This window comes from Hetaerina americana, unplaced genomic scaffold (genome assembly GCF_022747635.1).
Source record: "Hetaerina americana unplaced genomic scaffold, ioHetAmer1.1.p SCAF_6, whole genome shotgun sequence".
Taxonomy (NCBI): Eukaryota; Metazoa; Arthropoda; class Insecta; order Odonata; family Calopterygidae; genus Hetaerina; species Hetaerina americana.
Window position 1 is genome coordinate 77353610 of NW_027287205.1, and position 26599 is coordinate 77380208.

Genomic DNA, 26599 nt, shown 5'->3' on the forward strand with positions numbered 1-26599 from the left:
ATTAGATGAATTTTATGCCGCTGAATAGGCATGTAATGTCGAGGAGCAGCAATTTGTGACGTCTACAGAATCGAGAGTTTTCTTTTCGGCGTTATTTCGATTCCAAAACTTGTTATTCGATGAGAGAGTGTGAGCTTATATTGGAGGCTTTTGAGGATTGATTATTGGGAAGACGGGAGAAAATAATGGAGGGAAAGGAAACTAAACGAATAAAATGTCGGGAATCACTGGAAAAGAGCGAATGTCATCGATAGAAATTCGAAGAAGGGAGGAAAATTGGACTGAGTTATTGAGGCGAAAGTATAATGAAGACTGATGAAGGGGAGCATTTTAAGAGAGCGAGGTTGACGGAGGGGAATAATAGGCATCTTAGCCGGGCGAACGAAGTTAGGCACTAGGAGGGGCCTTAGAGCGATGTAACCTATTGCAGTTGGCATAAATGTTAACGGTTTTTTTAAGTGTTAATGTTTATGAAGGCCGCGACATGTAACGGTTCCTATGGTCCTCTAAGGATCTAACTCCTAATTGGTTCACTATCGCAGGTAATATGAATGAGCGTTATGCTTTCGAAAGATTTGACCCGCTATTGATATCACTAATGAAATAACACAATCTCCATATCACGTCTTGGCAAAAAAGTGGACAGAAAATATCCATCGTCCTAAAATTCCTGATTTTTTTACATTTTATGTCAATAATATTTTATTGAAATAAAAACATATCGCAAGATGGATATTTATTTTGGAAACCTAATTGAAACTCAAGAGAGAGATATCGGGCTCTCGCTCTTGCAAAGATCTAATAAAACTTAAAAGCAAAAGAAATTTTTTTTCAAAAACTAAGTAATCTAATGTCCTGAAATCATGGCAAAATAAAAAATAATAATAAAAAACATCGGTCGTATTGAATTCACGTTTATACGCGTCGTGAGCGAAAAATATTGCATGATAGATATTGATTTGAGAAAAATAAATCGTAACTCAGAGATATATGACGCCTTGATCCTGCAGTGAGAAGATATGATACAGTGTATAGCGAAAAAATATGGTTTCCTGGAGCCCCGCTCTCAACAATGGACACGGGTGCCTCGGCTGTCGGATTGATTCTGTGCAAATTTGGAGAATACGTGGGGGACTCTTGACAAATAGTCGTCGGGTTGGTTGTTTGTCCTCCCGAGGAAAGGGGGGGGGGAATTCGCCTCGGTCCTGGGAGGGCTAATATTTTGAGAAAGGCGAGCCGGGGCAGCGCGAGTCGCGGTGCACAAACTCTGCCAAAAGCTGTGAAGTCAATTCTCCCTGTCGCCGTAAGCTACGTGGTACATATGTGGCATTCTTCTTCCGTTCATGTCATCCCTGCAAAGTCCCCCTCCTTTTCTCCCAACTCCCGAGTCTTGTACAATTGCTATCAAGTGAAAACTGGTAACTGATTCGCCGTTCTATCCTCTCGCTCTATTTGTGTCATTAAAGTTATGCATTGCGCTAACGGTTCCACGCGATGCTTAAATCTTTAGAAATTTCACTTCCATCTTCGCGGAAAGTTTACTAAAATCGATGCTCACAGCCTTGCATCTTTCGTCACCATTGCCTACTTTTATTCATTTTTGCGAATCCACTCAAGTTCTTGCTTGAAGATATTAGAAGTTTTACATCCGTTATAACTGGTTATTGTACATGTATCTCCAATAATTAATCTGTTAGATGGAAAAAAATAATGTTATCCTCCACTTAGCTTTTTCTATATACAGGGCATCCTCGAAAGATGTAATGAACGTGGTTGTAATGATAAGACACACACTGTATGATACACAAACTGTTTTAGATAAATATAAATTCATAATATATATATATATATATATATATATATATATATATATATATACATATGCGATGTAAAATAAACAAATAATTAATTTCGTTATTTCTAATGAATGTAATATTTAGATTATGGGAAGAAATATATTTTTAATGCTCATTGAATTATGTAAGTTGTTTGAAATTACCGTCATTAACTCCATGGTGACAGTCATTAGTATGCAATGTGATATGGCTATCTCTGAAAATATTTTGGGATAATTTAACAGTATTTTCCGTGTTTATTACAAGTGAATAATTTTATCTCCTTGCCTCGTGTTATAATGAACTTGTAGGTTTTATACGTATTTATTCCTAGCGTATTTCCAAGTGAAGTTTTAACTAGGCTTATCACTACTATTCAGTTTTCGATTAATGAATATATGATTTCGGCTCTTCACACCATGCATGATACTGACAAGGCGTTGGTATCAGCTAATACTAGCCGTGCCCTATGCTAGTAATTTCATGGCACTGCAAGGTGCCCGAGAATAGTATTGTTCCATTGGAATTCAAAATAACCTCCATTCACTCTTAAATTCCTTGTGTAGCATTTCATTACAATTATTTCGTTAGTTTGCGTAAGAAATTATCCCATGAGACAGGAATTACGATGCAGATTTATTATAAAACCGAAAAGTGCAAAACAATGCAAAAAATTAAGTAAAGTACCTTTAAATGATATTAACTAAGCATAGTAACAATCCCTTAAAGGAATTCATCGAATATGATTTGCTGATTCATATGAGAAGATAATACATTTAAAGTGCATGCATGTAAACGAGGGATAAATAGCAATTTGATGCAATTTTCGACAAAAAGTATTTAAAATAGATAAAAAAGTATATTCATCGAATAACTTGGCATCCATATCCAAAGAAATGAGTGCAAAAATGCAGATTCAAAGACGTAAAACAGGAATGTGCGATTAATATCATAGACAGTTTACTTGTCTTATGTGATATTAAGAGTGAGTTAATCTTTTAAGAGTAGCGTGTATGCATAATATTTGCTAATTTCCTGCGATTTTTCGCATTTTATTATTGCACATGTAAAGATTTTTACAATCGAGATTGGTTACATCAAAAGATACAGGTTTATATTGAAGTGGGGGGTGTGGTGCTGAAGGGATATGGAGGTCAGTGGCGTGGTTGTCCAATTAAGGATAAAAAATTTTGCCTAATTGTATTAATTTGAATTTTCCTGTTGTTTCAATTTTTCTTACTAATCAAATCGGATTTTTTCTTTTCTCCAATAAGGTTTGTCAAAGTATTTTCCTGTAATAATCGAAACCTGGTCATCAGTTTGGGCTGCAAATTCGATAGAAAATTCTAACGTTAGAGCATGTTCTTCGATGATTGCCTGCTGCTTCTTGCCGTTAACATTTCCGTCACATTGGAGGAAGCAACAGCTGGAGTCGGTCCACTCATCCCTTCGTCCCGCCTCTCTCATCAGTTTGGGAAAATGACTATCGTAAATCAAGAGACTTACGACCTTATTCCTCTATCATGCCATTCACGCTTACTCGCTTATTGTGACCGTTTTTTTAACAAACCTAGATAATTTTATTTATTTTTATTTTATTTTAAAACATTGTAAAATTTGAAACATTTATCTGAGCATTATCTAAATCTTTGATCTAAGTTTCCTCCCAGTGATCCCAGATACTTGCCCTGCCATTCTAAATGTGGCATTCTACCAAAGCGAGGTATAACCTCTCTCAAGTGAGTTTATTAGTTTTATTGCTTTATGTCAATTTCGTCTTGAAATAAATGACTTTTGTGGAATATAGCAGTGTTTGTCTACCCTTATCATGAAGGCATTTTCCGCAAAGTAAAAGTCGAGACTCTTACGTTGACGTAGGAATGTTTACAGGACACCCGGGAATGCTAGTGGAGTGGATTAACTTCACTACCGAAGGTTGAGTTAATGTTCTGTGCTGGATCAACGCCTTATGCGCAGCGGAGGCAGCATCCTACGGATTTGGGCTCCTTTGGCCTCAGCGACTACCCACCGACAGCGACTTGTAGAGGTCTCTCAAGCGAGTCTTTGAGACGACTTCCATCAATCCAACTTTGTTTACGTACGTCAAAATAAATATATTTGTCTCCTCGCCCGCTTTTGTTCATTTAATTTTTACCTTTTTTCCCAAGTGCCAATTAAGACGATTGTGGCGCATAAAAGGGCGACTCATTATGTCCCGATTTGTGTGTTTAGTATCCTCTTTTCGCCCTGGGTAACACGAATGTGGTGTTAGCTAAAAGAATCCACTTACTTGTCTGTCCTCTCCTCTTCCCTTCGCTTTTATTTCCGTTGCCTTTGTTTCAGCTGTTAAAGAGTATCTTTTCATGTATGTCTCTCTCTAAACCACTCCCCTACATTTGAGTGATTTTTTGGAACTCTTTTGGCGCCGGGCGTCTCCCGAACCGCGTCAAAACCTTTGAAAAGGGTTTGTTTGTGGCGTCAAGGGACGGCTTAAAGGAGGATATATATATATATATATATATATAATGTATATGATGTGCCGCACCCTAGAGTGGTTTTTAACACACACATATATATATATATATATATATATATATATATATATATATATATATATATATATATATATATATGTGTGTGTGTGTGTGTACATATATATATATATATATATATATATATATATATATATATATATATATATATATCTATACATATATACATATATATGTGTGTGTGTTAAAACACTCTAGGGTGCGGCACACGGAGCCTTAGGAACGATAAAAGTGAAACAAAAATAAAAGTTCCTCTTCTTTTCCGCGTCTCGGAGTGCGAACTGAGTCGGGCGTATCCTTCCGCCTTCCCGTCTCGCCGCGCCGAACCTCCGCAAATTCAACGAACGCCGTTTTGATTGGAAGTCGGCATTCACGTCTGTGTCTCAGGTTGCCATCTAAAGAACTAGTCCGAAAAACCGATCGGGCTTGCAAATTTGCACTGGGTGAGCGCATATCTGTGCGAGATGGCAATATATCGATGGCATGTCGATATTTAATCTCGTCGACCAAGTGGATATCCATACTATTCAGGGAATGATACGACCAGATTTAATAATTTTCAATATTGGCGACAAATATCTACAATGATCCACTATTTCGTACTACAACGTCTACATAATACCCCGCCAGTCACCCCGAGGGCATGTGGCGGGGGGTGTTAGGTCTCCAGTCATGCATGCAAAATCATGATACCTCTTCGCAATTCACATGCACTAGAACAAAGTTAATCGTTCTTGATGCGACAGAAGGTACTTATTTGCAAATATATTCATTAACAGGATACGTATATTCAAATCGTGCGGGAGAAGTGTTAAAAAGATGGGTCAATTCTTTAAATAGCATGCAGGATATCGACAAAATATATACACTACCAATATCAATTATCTCCTTCACACCTACGGTCATATCTTTAATGGTCTGAGGAAGAAAAATTTTAAATCCATCCGTTCTTTTATTTATAACCTTGGTTTATACGGACGCGATCTGATCTACTAGTCTAAGTCGCGTCTCGTAAAATGTCTTTAACATAATTATATTAAGATATAAATGATGATTAAACTTTGCACTAGACTCGGCACGTACAGCTCTAAGAATAATACCCAATATGGTTAGTTTAATGAGTATTTAGAAAATAATCGCCATGTAATACTATATTTCGGCTTGTGGAAACTTTGAATTGGAGTTCAATTTTCACGGCGAGGGTACTTAGGGGCCGAAGCAATGTGATGATCTAAGATAGGAAGCTTTCGAGGTGTGGGTGTGGAGAAGGATGGAAAAGGTAAAATGGAAGGAAATAAAAACGAACGTAGAAGTAATAAGCAAGGTGGGGAAATAAAAAAGGCTTTGGGAAAAATTCAATAGCGTCTCTTTATAGACTTCATTTTTCCTTCCGTCTCCCTTGCCATCTCCACGCTTTTGCTCTCACCAAACTTGTAGATACTATTATGCGGATGGTCAGTGCGAGGGAATTTCAGTTGAAAGTACACATAATCTTATCACATTCAAGTCTTCCTGAGTAAAAATTTTAAGAACGCTAATACATATCTCCTTTTTCATCATTATTACTATGGAAGCAGAAACTTGGCAATTGAAGCAGGATGATAAGTATAGATTGGAGGCTTTTATCGGCTATTGGAGGGCGTGGAGAAGGAAAGTGAAATGGGCGGAAAGGAAAACAATCAAGGAAGTGCTGCTCGTTGTGAGGGAGGAAAGGAGGGGATTGTAGCGAGAATTCCAAAGGAGGCAGGAAAGATGGAGGCAGAGCGTTCTGATTGGTGGTGGATGTACGTCACCGGCAGATTCAAGTACTCCTCCTTCCCTCGCACAACACTCAAACCATGACCAAGTAGGAACAAATCAACCAAATTTATTTACTTAAATAGAGGCAGTAAAAGTTTTACTCACTTATTTCATGCAGTAAAGAGGCGTGAATGTTTGTACGTATGCGAAAGTTTTTATGTGCCAACTAATATGTAGTATATTCAAATGCACTGATATTCTCTGTAGTTTCCATCATATTAATCTTTGGAATCATAATTAAGGTGGTTTCCCGTTGGCTTCCTCAATAATGTTTTTAACGTGACACCATCACTCATTGGCCGCCCCACTGGGGTCAGACGCCTTTGCAGCCGCCTCACTGAGGAACAGACGCTGCTCGGGCAACCTTTATTCTGGCTCCTAATCTTCGACCTATCTGGCATGGGAGACCCTACCAGGAGCTTTTATCATTGCTCCTGCCAGCACAACTCTTGGGGTCATCGGAACGCAAAAGCCCTTCCACTACGTCAAGATTGTAGTCCATGGGATGGGATATATATCCATCACACACATATAAATATATTGTTCAGAAAAAGTGGATAGGGGGGTATTGACCGGCAGCGGGATGTTGAAGACTGTAATTGAGGGGAGAATGTTAGGCAAACGAGGAAAGGGAAGGAACAGGATAGGGATGTTGGACGGGACGAAGGGAGGAAGAAAGTACTCAGAGCTGAAGAGGGACCTGATGTAAAGTAGGATTTTGTGTTTTGCTAGGGGTCACAAATTATTTAATTAGTAATTATGTCCATCCAAAAACCTACCTTAACCGGTTGATTACCTAATAATAATATATTGTTCAGAAGGCGATCCTTTTCTCATGATTCTGACCCATATACAAGTAGAGTACGTTCTTCATATAAAATGACAACTATATTTATTTCAGAGTGCCTGTCAATCTCCTATTATTGATTCCGTGGTAGACTCTCTAGATATGTTGTATTATTTCATCCCAGTATTGTTTTACTCTCTTTGTATTACAGTGTTAGCAACTAGTGGTATAGATCAGGGAGTAGGAATTTCATTATATTTCTGAATCATGCAACCCTTGGCACAGTCTATGGTCCTCAATTGTAAGGGAGCCCAAAAAGTCGAAACTTTTCTATTTTAAATTGGTTACATAGTTCGCCCTTTTTACCTATATTTTTCTCTATTTTTCTATATTATCAGCATTTCCATTTATCCTTTGTATTTAAAGAATGCAAATGTTTTATTATCTTAGATTTCAGATATTGGTGGTTCAGCCGGTTGCTTACGGGTGTCGTTGCCTAGTTATCATAGCATTCACTAATTTAACGTAATTTCTCCTGTAAGCAGAAACTTCATTGTGCTTACAGGTGAATATGCCAATATAATTTGATGCCATAGTAATTCTTTAGGGCATTGTGTACCTTGAAGGGGTATATGTGTCTTCAATTGGGCCAATTAAGGAACACATTAAGAAACTACAGCCAAATTACAGCTGCACTAAAACTGAGTAGTAATCGTTAGGTATGTAGTTTTTTGAGCGAGAAAACTACATATTCCACAGCAGGAATGATCTATTTTTTTTCTCTCGTTTCACTCGCACTAAGTGCATGCTGTTATCCTCCAGGATCATCTGTTGACGCCTTTTTATTTTTTTAGTCATACCAACAAAAACCGCAAAAACGCGTCACAGAACGGTTAGTGGCCACCTGGATGTTAATAAAAATAAATAAAAACTCCGATATATCGCCCTCCCAAAAAAGCTACGAATGATGTGATCTCATCACCGTGAGCGAAATTTGAGTGTAGGTGAGTCATCAATTTAAAAAAATTATCAACCCACGAGAATTGGAGAAAGTTAATTGTAGTGTTGGGATTCAGGTTATATCTTGTAAGGTGAGGCTAAGAAATGTAGACATCTTCAGCCCGAGTCCGACCAAAACCTTTAAAACAATCTAAAATGGCTGACTGCCCAATAGACCTACGCATAATGCTGCGCGGGAAATTTAGAAGTGATTGCCCACGTAAACTTAGCTGGTGTCGGTTGGATTGCATCGGGGGAAACGAAATGGTCATAGTGTGAGTGCGAAACCTTGGGAAATATACATTTGTCTTGAAAAACTTGGGAAAGAGGGGGAATCGGAATCCATCTAAGTTCCCAATTACTCTGGAATAAGTTACGTAGAGTGTAGTAGGAAGAGCCTAGTGAAATGAGAAGCAGATCTAATGGAACGTAGGGGGAGGTCGTGAAAGTAAGGTATAAAAATGTGCCTGAGGAATGATTTGGGGGATAAAATGAATGGGGAGGCCAGGGCTAAAGGTCTGGCGCAAGTGAGAAAGGATGAAAGGGCAACATTTTACGAAGGATGAAAAAGGAAGGCTCAGAGAAGGGAGAGGTAAAGATCTATGTTGAAGCAAATCTAATAAATGTTGGTTCGAAGTAGACATTTTTTCGTAGTAGAAGACCGCAAGAATAAAATTAGAGAGTTAGGCTCTGTCGTGGTCGCATTGCGAAATACACTCTCCTCTGTCGATGATTTCGACATTGCTACAAAAGCAATGGTTAATATACCCACAGTATGGAACAATAAACGTGGATGTAATCCAAAATATTGAATGTGAAGGCATCATATTCACCTGAACATGCGTTAATAAGTGTATTTTAGATTTAGTATTTTTAGTACTCGGCGAGCCACCAGTAGCGTGTGTGACGGGGTGAGCACATACCAGACCAATTTTGACCCGAATATTTTCCCCCTGCTGCGGTCGGAGATCATTATTCTGATCCCTTAACGTTCGTGGAAAAAAGGGCATCTTAATTCTACCTTTCCTACACTTAATCTCTAATTTTATTGGTATTTTCTCCCCTACCGTAGTACAGTGAGAGTAATATTACACCTTTATCTTTAGGTTAAAATTGAGTACAATTGCCTTCTTTTACAATTATACATTTGTATGTAGGAGGATAATGAGTGGGGATGGGAGAGGGTTTGAGTGGAAGGGAAGAGTGTAGATTAGGGAAGGTTCGGTAGGGTATTGAGAAGATGCTGTGCGGCATAGTGAAAATTTAACACGTCGATTGAAAACATGGAAGACTTTTTGTTATCTGGAGCAGAAAGATGTTCACCACCGAGTGTCTTCACGGCAACCTATTCTGGACCTGGGGGTGGTTTTTAACCTAGAATCTTAGTGGAAAAGGAATTCATTAACTATAAACGAAGGGTGTAAAGGTTTCAGAATTTATTTTGTTGAAGTTATCCGCCATGGAGGAAATGAAACAATGAAAATATGTCCTAAGACTTAATGATTTTTATTTTTACGACATAATTTTAGACACTTGAAGATAGTTATGAAGTGTCTAAACCTATATCGTGTTAATGAGAATCATTAGGTTGAGTTCACATGAAGTTTTTGTAGTTTCCTTCTTTAAATAGTGGAAAATTTCAATGATTTAATATGCTGTAATCTCAGGCGAAATCACACGCCTAGAACTAGGCAATTCCTCCGGATGATTGTTGCTTTCACGGGGTGGAAAAATTCCATTCGAAAGGATTCAGTAAACTCGGAAATGTCGCGAGGAGTTCCGTGGAGTTAGGAACTGTAGCAGCGACGCCGTTCAATTACTTCGCCTCCTCCGTCTTCGAGGTGCTTATATTCCGATTTTGGCGTTTCCCCGGATGAGTGTGTTCCCAAAGGGACCGAGTTAAGTAAGGCATTGCTTCGTGTGTGTGCTCAGCAATAAACCTATCTGGTCCTTTGTCTTCCGCGTGCACTCTCCACGCCCCCCCCCCAGCTGGCGTACGTAGTCACACCCTCTGATCTCACCCTCCCTGCCCACGTGAACCAGCTCCTTCCCCGGCGCCGTTTTCTTCCTTCCCCTTTTCGTACCCACACCCCTTGTTTTTCCTTCTCCCTTGTTTACCACCCTCTCTCCCTTCATCCCTTCCCCGCCGACACCACCACCACCACTCCAGACAGAGTATTTTTTTCATTCACCACCCCACTCTTCACGAATCGTCTCCCCCCCCCTGGTCCCCCGCCCTCCCCCTTCACTCCCTCCCTCCGCGTCACGTCTACACTACTTTCCCTGCCAACCACCCCAGTTGCACGCATAATCAATGGCTTCACGACACGCTCCTACGACGCCAGACGTGTTCACGAAAAAGCCTCACCCGGCAAGCAATCACTCTCTCTCTCTCTCGCCCCCCCCTTTCCCCTTCACTCCCCCCCCCCTAGCACCCGTATACGCTCACTGCGGCGAAGGGGGGTTTGTGTGTGTGTGTGGAGAAACCCATTCCCCTCCGCTCCTCCGTCCCCGGCTGGCTTCACCCTTACCCTACCTACCCCCCGGTGCCCACCCCACTCAACAACTCCCGTAGGGGTAACACCCCCCCCTCGCCTCTTCCATCTCCCCGCCTGCTCTTTGCTCCCGCCATACGCTTGGCTCGGTGGCTGAGAGGTTTTTTTTGTTTTTGGGGCGTGTAGGGAGCATAAGACGGGGAGAGAGATATACATATATATGAATGTAGATATACTATATGTATGTTGGTATGTAGGTATATACATACAGGTATGTGTGTGTGTGCGTGTAGGTACGTATGTAGTTACGACTAATATAAAAAAGGGGCCGTTTTCAGGAGAATAAAAAAATATTAATATGCCCAAATATATAAAGATATTGATTAAAAAATTTAAACACAGAATCACAAAGAAAGGACACACATCTATTTTTGAAGTTTCGACGGCACGGCCGTCATCATTAGAAAGAAGATATATGATGTGTGTATGGATATATCTCATATGAATGTATGGATATATATACATATATATGTATATAATATACATATATATATATATGTATGTACAGGTATATATATATATATATATATATATATATATATATATATATATATATGTGTGTGTGTGTGTGTGTGTGTGTGTGTACGTATGCACTCAAACCTTAGATGCGCGGATGTAAGTACGGCTCAGGAGGAAACAAGGGGGCCGTCGTTTCAGGAGGAAGCGGGGAAGGTTTCGTAGGTTTTAAGGGGGCGCGGGGCAGGTTGGGATGTGCGAGAATGAGGGTTTTTTTTGCGATGCTCTCTCGTTCTCCGGAGTATCGCAATTACGTCGACGTGGCTATGTTCCTCCTTTCTACATGTACGCATCTCGGTTTCTCGCTCTTTCGAGAGAGCGCGGAAAATATCGATCAGTGGTATGCCCTATGAACTCGCATGGTGCCGGCTCCTGGCGGTTCTCTTTCCGAGGAGGTCATTCTTATTATTATCGACTGGGATCGGCTCCACTGGGTGTCCGAAAAATTGAACATGTTCGCGGTTGGACACATGTGTGTGTGTATATATATATATATATATATATCACATAATTGGACAGCAACAAACAGTATAGAAATACATAAAAAGGTCACTCACACGTTATTTCTTGATCATTTCGACGGAATTTTGCTCCGTCTTCATCGGAAGATATAGAAGTCATGTATGTATATATGTGTGTGTGTATATATATATATATATATATATATATATATATACATGTACATATATGTAGATATATACATATATTATATATATATATATATACATATATATATATATATACACATGTACATATATGTAGATATATACATATATATTATTTATATATATACATATAAATATATATATATATATATATGTATGTTATTAGGTAATCTACCGGTTAAGGTAGGTTTTTGGATGGACATAATTACTAATTAAATAATTTGTGACCCCTAGCAAAACACAACATCCTATTTTACAGCAGGTCCCTCTTCAGCTCTGAGTACTTTCTTCCTCCCTTCCCTAGAATAGGGATGTTGGACGGGATGTCCAACATCCCTATTCTATTCCTTCCCTTTCCTCGTTTGCCTAACATTCTCCCCTCAATTACAGTCTTCAACATCCCGCTGCTGGTCAATACTCCCTTCAGCCGCTTTTCCTGCCTCCATAGGATTGCTCCCAACAAACCCCTCTCCTCGCCCACCATACCAAGTACTTCCTCGTTTGTTTTCTTCTCTGTCCATTTCACTTTCTCCATTTTTCTCCACACCCACATTTCAAAAGCCTCCAGTCTACGTCTATCCTCCTGGCTCAATGACCACGTTTCCACTCCGTACATAGCTACGCTCCATATCAAAGTTTTATATATATATATATATATATATATATATATATATATATATATATATATATATATATATATATATATATATAATCGTTTGGGTTTGCCCAGGATCTATAATACATCGACAACCGTCATCCCTAGTGTGGGTTGTTGCATGTTTTGGGTAATTTCTATTATTTATTATTGAAAGCATTCAAATCAACTTTACTCGGTTTTATTCCATACCCCGGACAAAAAATTCCCCTCCCTAATAGCGAAGCTGTATTACCGCACCCAGTCTAATTCAAAGATAAATTGGAAATCTTTCTCTACGTGAATTTTCATGTTCTTCATAGGATTGGGTATAAATTCGTTCTAGTTCGTACTCGTAGATATGTGTTTTCAGTTGTCTGAATTCTATTCCTTGATTTTGTTACGTTATTCGTGAACCCTTACTCAGTGATAGCCTTGGTGTTGGTTTTATTGACTCTTTCACGCACGTACAGTGAAATATAGTAATATCTTGGGTTGCGATCGAAATCGGAGGGATTTTGGAAATAATCAAATTAGTGAATACTCCCGACCTCATGGGCCGCCGTAATTCTCCTCCTTATCTCAGACCTTCGCCGTGAATACTTTCCATTGAATGGGAAATCCGTCAGAATATATAACCTACCCCTGCACCGCATATGGCATTTGCACCCCTTCCGAGTTTTCATGGTGCATTTTATCAACTTTTGAGATTCATCCCTCGTGGATGTTCATTAAACGAAGGTCACTCAACTTGACCGTCTCCGTCCTTGTCATTTGACGGCAACCGAGACCTTGGCCTCTGGATAATAATGCACGCCCCGCGCTCTGTGAGTGCGTCTTGAATTTCTGTTTAAAAAAAATAATGGAAAGCCAATATGGGGAGGGTTAGGTAGATGGTTGTCCGTTATCATCTGTGCTTTTCAGCTTATATATATTGCCGGGACATAGTGACTGAAGTATATTAAAAACTGCAATTAATAATGAAAGACTTAAGGTAGGGAATTCATAAAATCAGGCTTTTGTATGGTAAATCTTCATTTTACCGTTCAGGCAAGGGGTTGTAAGCCTTGCTGAATGCGTTTAAAAGTCAGGGCGATAGTTATGGAATGTGTATTAATATAAAAAAATCAAAGATTATGTGGTTTCAGAGTGAGATGAAATTCCAGTGGAATATTAAAATAGGGGCTCATAAACTAGAACTGGTGGAAAATTTGTGCAGCGTTTTGGACAAAAATGGTTAAATTAGTAGGCATAAAAGGAATAGAATTTCATTTGGCCATGAACCTGTCAAAAGGTCGAGAGAATTGATTTTAAACCTTATATCTGAAATTACAGCAAACCATTCTTCTATTCCGCATAGTTTCTTCCTCCCTTCATTCCGTGCAACATCCCTATCCTATTCCAACCCCTTCCTCGCTTGCCCGTCATTCTCCCCTCTATCACAGTCTTCAGCATCCAATCATCAGTCAAATGCTGTGCAGCCATCTTTCCAGCGTCCTTTGGATTTATTTCAGCAATCCACTCTCCACCCCCACCGTAGCCAGCACTTCTTCGTTTGTTTTCCTTTCTGTCCACTTTACCCTCTCCATAGTTCTCCACGCTTACATTTTCAAAAGCCTCCAACCTACGCCTATCATCTTACCTCAATGCAATGATTCCGCGTCGTACAAAATCGTATTACATATCATAGATATTAAAGTATTTTGTCAACGAATAGGGAGACAGGGGACGCGGATCGTGAATCGGAAGACGGCTGGAGGGGGTGCGTATGAAAAAGCGGGAAGGTCAGGGAGAGTTCGGAAGGATGCAGCGAGCCAATTTGCGGAAACTGCTGATGACGACGCCGATGAAGGTAATAGCCTCCATTCCGAACGAATCGCCGTGGGACTGAAGCCCCCAAGATAGCGCTAAGCGCACTCGGCTCTGATTTGACCAGCTTTCATTGTGGCATTGTGAATGGTTCAGTGACCGTGATCCGATGTAGCGCTGTGTCGCCCGTTCATTTGAAGTGGAGATGGTAAGAGGTAGGTGGAAGGAAAAGAGCTATCGTCTCCCTTTACCAATCCAGATATCCCAACTTCGGATGATCGAAGTGCGGCTCTTATAAAGAGGAAAATTGAGGAAGGGGGATGTATTGATTGGCTGATTAGGTGGGCGGTAGTGTTTGTTACTTTTTCCCCCGAGTTTGATAGATCCGGCGTTGTGGAGCTCGGTTGATATTTCTCTTTTTCTTCAATTCCGCCCGACGTCCCATTCTCTTGTGTTGTATTCGTGATCCTTTCACGGTGTTTCTCTCGCGATGTCGAAGAATCCCGTGGAGAAAAGAAGGCGGGTTAATGTCCTAGAATCGTAGAATCAGGATTTGCCTGGTTGGCATCACATCAAAGCTTTGAAAGTCTTCGTGAATGGGACGAAGTGGGAATACCCAAAAATAATGGCGAGACGTTTTGAAAAAAAAATGTGTTTAGGGGAGAGGGAAGGAAGAATGTGTCGGAAATGGTGTAAGTCGTTTGCAACTGTAGCGAAATTCTCGTTCTTTATACGGCGACGTATAAAATGCGATCGCGACAACAGTCAGCGGATCCGACAGCCATTTTGTATCGTCGGCTGTACGATATTTTTATCGTGTTCCAAAACCTGTTTTTTGTTTGTATTTCGAAACGCATTGCCGCAGTTTTCTTCTTTTTTATTGTTTGATTAGCACATCGCCTGTTTTTTAAGCCGCAATCGTCTGTGGTCTCGAATCCATACGTAAAAGAAAAAATGCTTTTAGGATATTTGTGGGAGTAACAAAAATCGCGCCGCCGAAATCGGGAAAACATGTGAACCCAGAAACAAAAATGAATAATTCTCAAAATCCCATTAATTCTGTTAAAGGTAATGGAAAATTGATGGATATTCCAAATTTATCAGAGACCTGTGGAAGTCGTAAAATGTGTCATGCATTTTGAAAATACAAACTGAATAAAGCTGTGGGAAAGGGTAATGCTTTCCACGTTTACTTAAATTTGGTATCTCTCCACAAATTAATTGAGATAAATTGCTAGATTTGCTGGTTACGTAATTGGCAAGTTATTTTGTCATTGATTCATAAAATGTGCGTACACTTACCAGATCTAGTTAATTACGAGGGTGTGACGTAAACTCTTAACTACAGCTAAAAAATAATCGAGAAAGAAAATAATTTTTGTTTGTTATTCTTAAGACTTCTTTACATAGACACCATTCAGAGTTATACATTTCTGCCAGCCTTTCTTGACCTTCGAAGGCCGTCATTGTAGAATTCAGTGGATAGCACCGAAAATGATTGTTCCACCTCTTAAATGACGTAATTTGAATTGCCAAATCTCCGATCCGCAATGATTTTTTGAGTTCTTTGAATAAGAAAGAATCACTTGGGGTGAGTTGGGGAGACTAAGGAAGATGTGGCAAAATTTCAAAACCACATCACTTTAATTGCCGGTCGTGCCTTTTTTGCTTCTGAAAATGAGTCCGTAGTCGTGAACTCAGCGTGCTGACAACCTTGACATGTGCAGTTCTTCGTGAATAATATTGCAAACACTTCCGTAGCTAAGATTATTCTCATTCATGATCATTTAATGGTTGATCTTCGGTGTAGTAAAAGGATGAAGTCATCCACTTTCTTCTTTGTGGTGGCATCGTCCGGGAGTAATGGCCTTCCACATCTTGGACCGTCGGTGAGGGACGTGGGGACAGTTTGTGGATTCCTTTTCCGCCTCACAACTGTGTCATATGACGGGGTATCATTTTCAAAAATAGCCATCATTTCATCGTGGACTTTCCAGGCACTGTAACCTTTCAAATGAAGGAACTTTATCACTTTTTAGTGTGTGTGGAATCACTGAGTTAATTATTTCAATTCAATAAGAACTTAATCACACGGCAAGCCTCTACATATCTTCGCCATTCTGAGTTACTTCAAGCTATAGCTTTCTGAAACAAATCAAATCAACAATAATGGCTGTAATTTACAATCTTATGGACATAAGGGTCAATTTATATTTGAATGAATTTTATTCAGATATCTCGGTTATTTCTTAGTAATAATTATTTTAAAACGATACCTCCTCCTAAGATGTGTATTTGAACCTTAACAAAGAATAAGGTATCTAGTTCATTTGAATTTTATATGAGTAGTATCTTATGTTACTCGTATATCCTACTTCTTATTCGCATTGAAATGCTTCTCTAATTCTGTGGAGAAATATTAATCATGTCAGAAACACAAATGATTCTACTTAGCCGAAGAATCAGGAAAGCCTGCATTGAAACTTTCATTTTAATTAAGAGTTGAATGTAAATGCAATTTCCTTTCTAAGCTCGCGCTCTTCCACCCACTCACTTTCTCGACAAGAATTTACTCCAGGGTTTCTCTTTGCAAACATTTGATATGCATGGGCTACATTCTAATCTATTATCTTCATTGTTAAGCGTTGTGAAAATCATTAATTTTTTCTCAAGTGACCCAAGTAATTTTATATTTTCGCTATTCTTCCTTCAAATTTTATAATAATAAATGGAGGGCGGATATAAAAAGTTCACAATGTGTTCTGAAAATACTTAAAATGTGGTTGAGATGTTATTTTTAAAATCTAGGGAGATGGAATTAATCCAGAAATGTAATGTCAGTGAAATATACAGAAATATATGCAACATCCCCTGCTTGGTAATTCGAGCAGATTTCGTGTACGTTCGCCCCCGAGTATCATGCTTCGGATCCGGATGTGTAAAATATTGCGCAGAAATAAAACCTTGAATATTTGAATTACGTTTCATTATGGGATAATTGTTCGGCGAGGCATTCATATAGAACCATGTGTGTGTGGGTTTCACATGCCTCGCGAAGTGAAGACAGAAGAAGTACGATATCCCGATGCGGGCTCCTAGGCCTAACGACCCGTCTCCTCATTTCGCTAAATATTCGTTTCGCTGAAAATTTCGTTCGCTGACTCTGCCCTCCTCAACGTCTCTCTCTCTCTCGCTTCGAACAAAGCCCCGACCCGTCCCGTCATGCTCTTCCCCCCGCGACCCGACCTCCAGCCTCCCTCATCCCCCATCAACCTCCCCCTTCATCAGCAGTTGAACACGTTTTTCTCGCCACCCTCTAACCCCCCCGCCCTTCCAACCCTCACTTTCCGTTTTTTTTCGGCTGTTGTTTTTTTTTAACTCTTAAAAATGTCCCGTCCCGCTTTTCGATTCGTCGCTGTTTTATTCCATAAATTACGAATCGCTTCGCAGTTTCAGCATCATCTCTTGTTCTGTGAGTGTTCTTCCAGCCAGTAGGTAAGCCTGTTGTGCATTGCGCTGGCTTTCCACCCCCTGAAGTCTCCGAGGCTTAATTATCGTCAGTAATCCAAAAAAAAATACGTGCTCCGCGAGGAGTTCGCAAAAAAATAGGATTCACTAGGAGAATACATGGAGAAATGTTACGAAAAGTTTAATGAGCGAAGTTATCTTTCGCTAGTTAGACCTCTAATTTAAAATATGCTGCTAAAGTAGTATGGGATCCTCATGAAGTTGGATTGATTACTGAATTAGATTTCGTGCGACATCGAGGAGCTAGATTAGCAAAGTGTTCTTATGGTGACTTGGTGGAATAAGTAGATTAGTAGAGGAACTAGGTTGAGCGTAGGTTAAACTATAGATGAAATTGGGATCGTAAATTTTCGCGGCGTTCAGATGAATGGAGAGTCTTTTATAGATGAAATTTGTAGCATATTCGTAAATTAAAAGGGCATCTATTTAGCGATTATGTTAGAAATGTATTATTTGCCCCTTCGTAGTGCGGTAGGAGAGATCACGAAAATAAGATTGTTGAGGTCAAGCGTAGAACCGACACGTTTAAGATGTGTTTTTCCCAAGGACGATAAGGGATCAAAATAACTGGAAGCGACTATGTTTGGGGAAAATAAGTATTTCACTTTTTTCATCCTAATTACCCTGGTATCATTTCATTATCTTATCTAACCTTAGTTCATTGCCTTATTGTTGCCAACAGCTCCCCTCGTATTCGTAGAGAATTATATCACACTTAGATACCGTACCTATAGTTATCATTGCCTACATCACTTGAATTTTCACAACCCATTACTAGTAACAGTTACAAAAACTTAATTTTTGAATTTCATGGCATGCGTTGAATCACCCCCTGCCACACATCCTATAATTGGATTCAGTGTACTATGTAGATTTTAAAGAATACAGCAAGGATTGGTGGTAGCGATCCCTGTGAGAGTTTGATTCGTGCAATTCTTTTAAGGTCATTGGTTCATAAGTAGTGTTTTATCCAAGTTAAGGAGGACATTGGAAATTAGATCGTGAGGATGGTAGGGAAATGAAATTTTTTCATGAATTGCATGTTTAGAAAAGAAACCATTGATGGTACTAATGAGCATAAGGTGACGCAGCGAAAGTCGCTAAACTCATTTTGTCAATACTTACTAACAGAAACAAACGGCATCGCAAGGGCGTTTTCCATGACTTACCATACCTTTTGTGTTTTTTGTAAGCGGCCTTAAATGAGTGTTATCTTCTGTGTATCCGTTTCTTTCTCCCAAAATTATTTCCCTTTTAATTTCTTCATAACTTTTAACTCTCATCATGCTGTCTAGAAAGCTAATGCTCTTTCTTGCTCTGCCAATTCCAATTCTTTGATTTCATTATTTCTAAAATATTTTGATTCAGTTTGCTCTGTTGGTTATCCGCTTTTAGCATTTACTGTTTTGCGTGACATCTGTAAATATTATATATTGAATTAATGCGCGATAAAATTTAGAATGTTTTAAATTGTTACTGAATGCATTCTTAATTTCCCAAGGATCTTTACGAGCGTAGCCAATGCTTGTAGAAATGCTATAATACCTATGAATAACAATCGCGCATTACATGTCTTCGCTTACTTTGTCATATGCTTTATGGCGATTATAACGAGTTGTAACGACCAAGAATGTTCGTTTAAAAAATGGTGACGAAAATAATCGAAATTTAATAACTGGTGTGGAAATGACATTTTCAAATAAATACGAGAAAAAGATTTTAATGAGAAAAGGGTACTGTAATTCCTTATCATCTTTTGCTGCCTCCTTCCTACCTTAAGAGATTAGTTTCTCTAGTCAAGTTCCGCATAGATTGCTAATAATCTCTTCATAAAAAATTAAAGCTCTCATATAGATCGTGGAAATTTTATGTATACTAGGTTATTTTTCAGGCGGTGAAATATTTTGCTTGCATATATATGATGCTTTTGATTGAAATCATTCAAACTTTGTGTAATTATATATATATATATATATATATATATATATATATATATATATATATATATGTATATATATATATACATATATATATATATATATATAATGAAAAGAAACACAGCACTGTTCCTAAACTTCCTTGGTGTGCGAGCTCTTGGCAGATACGCGTGTGAGTTTCCTTTTGTTCGTCCGAGAGTATATGCGGCACCAACTTTGCGCACACCTTTCCTATGCCCATATTTCTGGTCACAAGTCAATGGACATCACTTTTAGGAATGCCAAGTTCATCAGAAACCTGTTAATATGCGATACCTGTCCAACAAAGCCTTTCCTTCTGTGCAATTTTCGTCACTTTTTGAGGTCGAAGGGCGTCCTGAGCGTCTTGCGTCTTCAACATCTTCTCTACCCTCCCAAAACAATTTGTGCCACTCAAAAATATCCGATCTGTCCATGGCATTTTAACCGTAGACTGCCTTGGGCATCTCATCAGTCTGTTTTCCGGTTTACCCCTGTTTCACGCAAAATTTGATGGCGTACGCTGTTCCAATAACCGGTTCATAACGGAGCGTAAAGAGGCCACGTTGTAGAGGTTTCGCAAGCGCAAGATCCGCACTCCACAAAAGCTGGGAGCCAACGGTCACCGGCATCCAGCCTTTCCTGAGACTCCCCCCACTCGAACCCAGCCAGAGTAACTGCCGTCCGTCCATCCGGTAAAAAATAAGTCATACTACTTTTGGTACAGACCTTGTAAATAGATGTAGCTGTTAGAGATCGTCAAAAACTAGCTTTAAATGTGTAAGTATATTGCCTTGAATTAAATTAAGTTCCATGCATACTATGATGAATGCCTTTGCCATCCATTATTTTACGTCTTGACGTGGTTTCTGGTTGATTTAACCATTTGCAATTGTCATATTTCTACCAGTTTAATCGTTCCACTAACTTCCTCGCTAATACGACCGCTTCGAGCGTTCGAAATGCTGCTCAATGGGGAGGTAATGATCGTGGTGAAAGGACCCGCCAGGCGTTTCTCTTTCTAGTGTTCCAAACTGCGGTGCGGACCTCGGCTAACCCGATTCGCAAACGCCAGAAAAGCGCCTGTTTTGCGTTGAGCGACGCATCTTGCTCCAATCACGTCATTTTGCTGTACGAATCGCAATTATGGACCGCCGACCGAATCCACTCTGGCACGATATCTCGTTTTCCGGCTCCCCGAAATTAATACGATTCCATGGCGGACGGCGAAAGAAGAGAGTGTTTAGTATTGGAGTGAGAAGGGTGGTGGTGGTGACTCGATATTCCGGCCGCTGCTGGTCCATCAAAAAACTTCCTCCCCGTCCCCCCCGCCCCCCCCCCCCGCCCGTCTCTTCCGCCCCCTTTCCGCCCTCCTCCGCGTTTGTTCACGCATTATAGAAATGGAATCCTATATTCGTGAATAATGGAAGGTCGTGATTCGGAGGTCCACCCCTTCCCCCTCTTATGATGAATATGCATTGTGCAGTGAAAATCCAGCCGGGCGGCCGTGACAAAGGCCAAGGGGCGGTCGTCAGGAGTAGGTGGACGCCGCCCAAGGGATGGGAGGCAAACGTGTGGTCATGAGACGTGATTCACCGTCGGCGGTGGACAATTATGAAAGGAGTGGGGCGGGGGGGAGCAGGTGAAAATGGCGTACCCTTCCGCAATGGCCTCTCTCGCCAGCCCCGATACTAATCCCTAATATTCATTTCATCGCGGCTGAAGGGGAAAGGTGTATGTGCCATCTACACCGCGTGTGGCTGTTACAGGCTTTAAGTAGGGAGGCGTGGAGAATAACATCAGGAGTTGGTACCGAGTGCAAAAAAACCGGTAGCCTATACTTCGATTGGTGCGAATCCTCATTGCACGTCGCTTTTGAACTACCAATACTTGCTCCTCGTTTGCTCGCTACCGTTACTGCAATTGGTATCGGGCCGAGTATCAGTATCGGAGTAAACTAGACAACGAGACTCGAGATTCATAGCTTCTGCACAGAATGGGTACAGTTTCCGCTGAAGAACTCCCATAAAATGGCATACGATCCAAGTGGGAAAAAAACCTATGTTTGAATTAGGTTTGGTTAATGGCGCAAACCATTTGAAGTATAAGATCGGACTGATGATTTAGGTGAGAGAAATGGTTATTGTTACCTCGTTTCCATTGACTCGGTTATCCATCCTGGTTTCCGATGATGTAATGTAAAACATTCTGGTTCATGTGCCATGAATTATAGGCATGGAGAGTGAAAAGTACTTTCCCTGGCTAAACTTTTTGTGAGGAAATATTTTATAAATAAATGAAAGGACTAACTTTGTAGTTCCACACGAAACTGTGGAACGTGTGGAACTACAAAGTTAGTCCTTTCATTTATTTATAATGAATCGGTTCCATAAAGTTACGCCAGAAACCATTAATTATATTAGGAAATATTTTAATATTTCACGACCTAGCCTTCAAACCTTCCTGTCATCAACTGAAGGTGACACAAAATTGCTTAATCCTACGTGATGAGAGCTCACATTTTCAGTGTTAAGGGTGTCTCTTTCTTACCCCATCTAAAGTGAACACGGTTCCAACTGATCAATTTCAATCAGTAATAAACTATATTAGTTTTAAATTGACTTTTAGATGCGTGTAATGGCCCCGCTATCGAACTAACACAGTAGTACGATATCTAATTTATTTCATTAACATAGTACCCTGCAATATTTTATTTACATAGTACCCTGGGTGATCTCACACCAGGCTATTTTGACCCTAAATACTTTTCTCCCTTAGCGCGGTCAAACAACTTTTTTTTTGATCCCTTGTTGTTCGCGGGAAAAATGGCATCTAAAATTTGTTCTACACGTGATCTGTCGAATTTTATTGACATGATCTCTCCTACCGTAGTACAATGGGGGTAACAATACATTTTCAACATCATTGCTAAAGAGACATCCTTCCAATTTATGCAAGAGATTTAATCTGTGATTTAACCGTCGCTCCATGAGTGAATCCCAATCTAGCTTTTCTAATAATTTCGATACGCTACTCAGTTTGTCATAGCGACGTTTTACAAATCAAGCTCCTCTACGCTGCGCGCCATCTAATTCGGCCATCAATCCAGCTTAATGAAGATCCCATATACTACGTAGCAGCATAGTCTAAATGTGTACTAACGAGAGAAATATAACATTTCCTTATATTTCCCCTATATTGTCCTAAAAAATTCTATTTTTTTGTTAATTTCTTCGCATAATCTCGTATACTCTGTCCTCATATATATTTGCTGGGTCAAAATTGGTTTTTGATGGTATTTTCATCCGGAAGCACGCTTGAGTTCGGAGGTGGCAGCACATCGATAAGTGCCCAGTCACTCTGCCGCTAAAAGGCATCAAGTTTTCATACTAACGCAATTAGCGAAAGGTCATTTATAGGAGATTTTAGAACTCTCCTGGATGTTGTTGTTCCTCGCATCAACTCCAACCTATCTAATTACCTTAGTAACCTAAAATAAATCCACGCGGTACCCTAATAGGAAAATAAAACGGGAAGCGGACGAAGTGGAGTGGCTTTTAAATATTGATTCGAAATTTTTAAGCTCATAATGCCTTGAATTTCACTGCTTTCGTTAGCCGTAAAATCATTTTATACCTACCCTCCATTTTCGGTTTAATATCTCATTAAAACCATTCTCGAATTGCATTTGTATTAAAAGCTTACCAAGTTTACACATTTCACGGAATAGGAATTTCTTTTGTGTGATATTCCGTTTACAATACGAGAATAAATGGTGATATTTGTATTCTCAGGAATAGTATTGGGATGTACGGAATGAAGGGAGGAAGTATATGGAGTGAAAGAGTAGCTTATTGCAGAGTAGGATGTTGGGTTGTTTGTTGAGAAAGGCAAACAAAGTATCGCTCTTACGTTTGATAGCTCTGGTCCATAAAACCTACCTTAACCGGTAGATTACCTATAAGGGTAAAAATGTAATCATATAATTAATGCAGATAAACTGCATTAATTTAGGAGTAATATTTTATTTGACGGAAACTTATCAAATATAATTATTTAATCGCATATCATTTAAATGTTTTAGGAGAATATATAATTTTAAATTAATATAAATACACAAGCCAATGAGAGAAGTACTCTAGGCAGTCCTCTAGGCAGTCGTCTAGGCAATCCCCGAGAATATACGTGTACGTATATAAAATTTAAAAACGTTCTTTATGCAGGCATTGTGGTATTGAAGGCACTACAACCTGTCAGGGCGACACAAAACCAGCGCCGCTCATAAGTTTATGCCATCCACTAAGTGCAACATTACGAAGATTTTACCTTTCCCCAGTTATCATTGAGCGACTCCCTTCAAAATTGTGCAGATGATGGGAAAATTAATTTAGAGAGCTATTTGGCGGTGACTCTTTAAGCCAATCGCCGTCCTTGGGTCAGTAAGTTTTAACGTGGATTGAAATGCTTGGCTCAAGGAGGACACAGTGGAAACGGTTCCGTGACAGAAGAACTGACGAGAATACTATCTGAAGTAATAGCAATTATCCACTGGAGAACTATTTATTTCCACTTAAGTTTCGAAATCATGGCTTCATGATCGGGTGAAGAGCGCATACAAGTGCCGCCATATTACGTGTGTACACAGATGCCATGGAGAGGAAGGGGAAATGGAGCAGTGGTGTGGGTGGGAATGGGGAGGCGATAGCGTTGGAAGATGGAGGGGAGTAGAAATGCAAAGAATTTATTATTTCAGTCAGTAAAAAGCTCTTTTTTATTTTTATTATTATTAAATTGGTATTTTACCTGAGGTATTGGATGGACACAGACTATATAACGGTGCAAGGATACATTTCCGTGCCTCTGCTAACAAAACATGACCGGGCATCGGACACTATGTTGAGACCCTCTTCATCTCCTTATACTTCCTTCCTCCCTTCATTCCGTCCAACATCTCCGTCCTATTCCTATCCCTTCCGCGTTTGCCTAACATTCTCCCCTACGTCATAGTCTTCAACATCCCATCGCCAATCAAACACTCTGAATCCATCTTTCATGCCTTCTTTTGATTTTTCCCAACAGTCCTCTCTCCTCCCCCACCATGCACAGCTCTTCCTCATTTATTTACCTTTCTTTACACTCCACGATTTCCATCCTTCTCCTCACTCACATTTCGAAAGCTTCCAATCTACGCCTACCATCTTGCTTCAATGTCCATGTTTCCGCGCCGTTCAAGACCACGGGTAGTACTAAATTTCTAACGAGACTTTTCTTACCATTCTTACTCAACGTCCCTTACATGAATACCCTCCATCTCGCGAAAGCTTCTTTGCTTAACGCAGTTCTTTTTCTCACATCCCTACTATTTAGTCCATCTTGGTCAAATACTTTCGAGATATGTAGGTTTTCTTGAAACTGTAATTAGTTCCGCTGGAGTGTCTACACCCACGGTCTTATTTGATGCAAATTCTCTTTAAGATTCTCCATTTCACAATCAATTATGCCTGGGGCTAAACTATCTTTGTTATATTCTCTTCTTATGTGTAAGCTTGCTGTCCTAAGGAGTTTGCCGCTCTTTGTATTCTCTCCATCTCTCTTGAATCTTTCCTGGTTCAATTAATAATGTTCCTGCTGTATTTGTGGTAGTTCCGCTATATAAGAATGAATATTATTTTTTGAATTGATTTATTATATTATGAAATATTATTTTCCAAGTTCACCTTATCATGCCTGAATCTTCGTAGTTAATTTAAGAAAAATATCATAAGAGTCGAAAATTAGCCTCGGAAAGAGAACAATGAATGATGCGAGGTTTCACATTTAGCGGAGGAGGGAACTGACGAGCGTTTCGTTAATTGCAATGTAATCTCACCGCGAAAACGCAAATGCAAACATTTACACTTGCTTATGGCATGGAGTGCGATGTATTACCCCGGCGTTTAGAGGGAGAGAGCGTGGCCCTGCGAATTTCGTGCTTCAGCACCGAAATTTTGTTTTTCATTTTTCACTCAGGAGGGAGCGGGGTTGAGGTTTATCTCTCGTGAAAATCTAGGACAGACGGTTTAAATGCGTGCACTCAAAATGAGAGGCATGGAAAGAAAGTCATTTGCCTTAGCACTCCGTCCTCCAGATTACACCAAGTGCTGCTCCCGTTGCATCCAGCTAATGGGATGCTAAGAGCGAATCCCTAGCCCCTGCAGTCAGGGGGGGTCCCTTTTGAATTCATGATCTTCCCACCCTAATTACCTTCCCGAGTGCTAAAAACTGGAGCTCAGGGTAGGTGGAATGCTGAAGGGGCTTTATATCCACTATCCTACGGATGTGGCGTTGGTGAATTTTTCACGAATACTCGGAAATTCTGCGAAGTCATTTTACAATTTTATTTTATTTTTTGGGGGGTTCATATCTTTTTCATTCGACGATGGCCTTAACATTTTGCCCTCATGCAGTAATTATTACATCGTGACGAAGAGTTTTATGGCTTTAGAGTCGATTAGATGTTAGAATATAGAGTCACGAAATTGCTTATGTTGAAGCTTGAAATTAAATGTTCCCTAAATTCATTTTGACATTCTTGTATTTGAAAAATGCTTCCCACTATAAGATTAAAGCTTTACTTATTTTCTTACACGTTTCAGACTGAGTGATTTTCGGCTTGCTTAATTTTGCTTCATCGTTTTTCAACCATTTATACAGTCGCAAACCCCAAATTGCACTCGGCACCGATTCAGGACGGAAATGTCGAGTAAATTGAGACACCTCAGTTGGAATTCAAAGGTGATCAATTGCGGGAGAAGACGAAATAAGTTGGTGAGCAAAGCGAAAGGAAGAGGCGCTTTAATCGGATTAATTAAGGACAGTCATCCTTGGGGGAAGATCCTTAGGCCGGGAGACAGGGAAAGGAGAAGCGGAGAAACAGGCAGGGTTCGGGGGGGCTTGGGAAATGGGGTAGAGAGGGATCCAAGGA

General features: G+C 39.8%; 1 protein-coding gene across 1 annotated transcript in view; it reads left to right on the top strand.

Moving 5' to 3' along the window:
• otk (protein tyrosine kinase 7) overlaps positions 1-26599 on the top strand; it is a 230700-nt gene that overhangs the window by 56197 nt on the left and 147904 nt on the right. The window lies entirely within an intron of this gene.